This window comes from Nannospalax galili, unplaced genomic scaffold (genome assembly GCF_000622305.1).
Source record: "Nannospalax galili isolate Female #2095 unplaced genomic scaffold, S.galili_v1.0 scaffold261, whole genome shotgun sequence".
NCBI lineage: Eukaryota > Metazoa > Chordata > Mammalia > Rodentia > Spalacidae > Nannospalax > Nannospalax galili.
The window spans coordinates 1,602,468-1,605,163 of record NW_008345226.1 but is presented as its reverse complement, the minus strand read 5'-3'; positions in this window follow the sequence as shown (position 1 = coordinate 1,605,163).

Sequence of the window (2,696 nt, the reverse complement as noted above, 5' to 3'; positions counted from 1 at the left end):
TGATCATCTCTTCAGTCCCATAAGTGCAAAGACTTGTAAAAAAATTTTTCTTCAGTGTATATAATCATTGTACGCGATACTGTGCTACATAAGGACACTCCCACAAGTATACATTGCACATTGAGTAGTTTGGCCTCTTTCCTATCACCCCAAGATATGTGTTTATATGAGTTTCATATATACAGAAACAGGAAATATGTTCTAGATGCTTATAGAACTATTCACATTAAGGAAAACTGAAAAACAGATTTGGGGAGATGTGTTCAGCCAGAACAAATGAAACAGCCATGAAGACATTCTGTCTTATCCTGAGAAACTGCAGAGTTGAGCAGTAAGACATCCCATCAATCCCACATTCTAGAGTAATAGACAATTTTCCAACTTTCCATAGTGGCAGACATTGGTCAACCATAGAAGCAGGCTCACCAGGAGAGCACATTTCAGTCAGCATAACTATGACAAAAGCACTAATTGGGGACCAAGAGGCAGCCAGATTTTAGCCAACTGATCCAAATGACAGTAAAATTTCCTTTTCCTTTGGAAGCAGAGTGAAAAATCTTTAAACATTAAAAATAACTAAATAACTACTAACTAAATAAATAAATAAGTAAATACAGGAAGCACATAGAATACCAAATAGACAGGATCAGAAAAGAAATTCCCCACAATATGTCATAGTAAAAACACTAAATGTACAGAATAAAGAGAGACTAATGACAGTAAAATTTCCTTTTCCTTTGGAAGCAGAGTGAAAAATCTTTAAACATTAAAAATAACTAAATAACTACTAACTAAATAAATAAATAAGTAAATACAGGAAGCACATAGAATACCAAATAGACAGGATCAGAAAAGAAATTCCCCACAATATGTCATAGTAAAAACACTAAATGTACAGAATAAAGAGAGACTATGGAAGAAGAAGAAGGGAAGAAGAAGAAGAAGAAGAAGAAGAAGAAGAAGAAGAAGAAGAAAAACAAGTTACATACAAAGGAAAGCCCACCAGAAATACAACGGACTTATCAATGCAAACTATTAAAGCCAGAAGAACCTGGACCAAGGTATTTCCAGTTCTGCATAACAGTAGATGCTAGTCCAGAATACTATACCCAGCAAAAATGTCTATTATACTTGAGAGGGAAAGAAAAATCTTCCATGACACAAATAGCCTCAAAGAATACGTGTCCACAAAACCAGCCCTTGAAGCAATACAGAGAGCAGAGAGAGAAAAACAACAGATACCACAGGGGCAAGGAAAGAAAATAAATTAAGGTATAATCGAAGAAACACAAAATTAGACAGAGAACACAAACAGCAATCAAAATGACAGCAACCAATTAGCATCTTTCAATAATAACCTTAAATATCAATGGACTGAACTCCCCAGTCAAAAGACACAAGCTAAGTGAATGGATTAAGAAACAAAATCCATCTCTTTGCTGTCTGCAAGAAACCCATCTCACCTTCAAGGACAGGCACTACCTTAAGGCAAAAGGGTGGAAAAGAATATTCCAAGCAAATGGTACTAAGAAACAAGCAGGGGTTGCAATTCCAATATCCGACAAAATAGATTTCAAAGTAAAACTAATCAGAAGGCATAAAGAGGGTCACTTCATACTGATCAGAAGAACAATTAACTAAGACGATATTACAATCCTTAACATATATACACCAAACTCTGGTGCACCCAAATTCATAAAAACAACACTACAGGACTTTAAGACACAGATTAACCCCAACTCAGTAATAGTAGGGGACTTCAACACCCCACTGTTTCCATTTGACAGGTCAGCTGGACAAAGAATAAACATAGAGACATCTGAAATTAAATGATACCAAACATCAAATGGACCTAACAAACATCTTTCAAATATTACACCCAAGCACCAAAGAATAGACTTTCTACTGAGTACCCCATGGAACTTTTTCAAAAATTGACCATCTATTGGGCCACAAAACAAACCTCAACAAATACAAAAAAAAAATTGAAATAATTCCATGCATTCTATCAGACCACAATGCAATAAAGCTCAAAATCAACACTGGACAAAGCCCTGGTCATTACACGAACTCATGGCAACTGAACAACACACTCTTAAACAATGAATGGATCAAAGGAGAAATTAAGAAAGAAATAAAGAATTCCTAGAATTCAATGAAGATGACAATACAATGCAACACAACCTCTGGGACATATTAAAAGCAGTCCTAAGAGGGAAGTTTATAGTTCTAAGTGCCTACATTAAAAAATTGGAAAGAGCCAAAATAAACGACCTAACACTGCAACTCAAGACACTGGAAAGAACAAATGAAACCCAAACCCAGTAGAAGAGAAGAAATAACAAAAATCAGAGCAGAAATTAATGAAAAAGAAACAAAACAATACAAAGAATCAATGAATCTAAGAGCTGGTTCTTTGAAAAGCTAAACAAGACAGACAGACCCTTAGCCCAGTTAACCAAAAGAAAGAGCAAATCCAAATCAACAAAATCAGAGATTAAAGGGGAAATATTATAACAGACACTCAAAAGATCCAGACCATTATAAGGGAATATTTTAAAAGCTTATACACTATGAAATCTGAAAATCTAAAAGAAAAGGATGGATATCTGAAATCATGGGAACCACCAAAGTTAAACCAAGAAGAGATCAACAGTTTAAACAGACCCATAATATATACAGAAGTTGAAACAGTA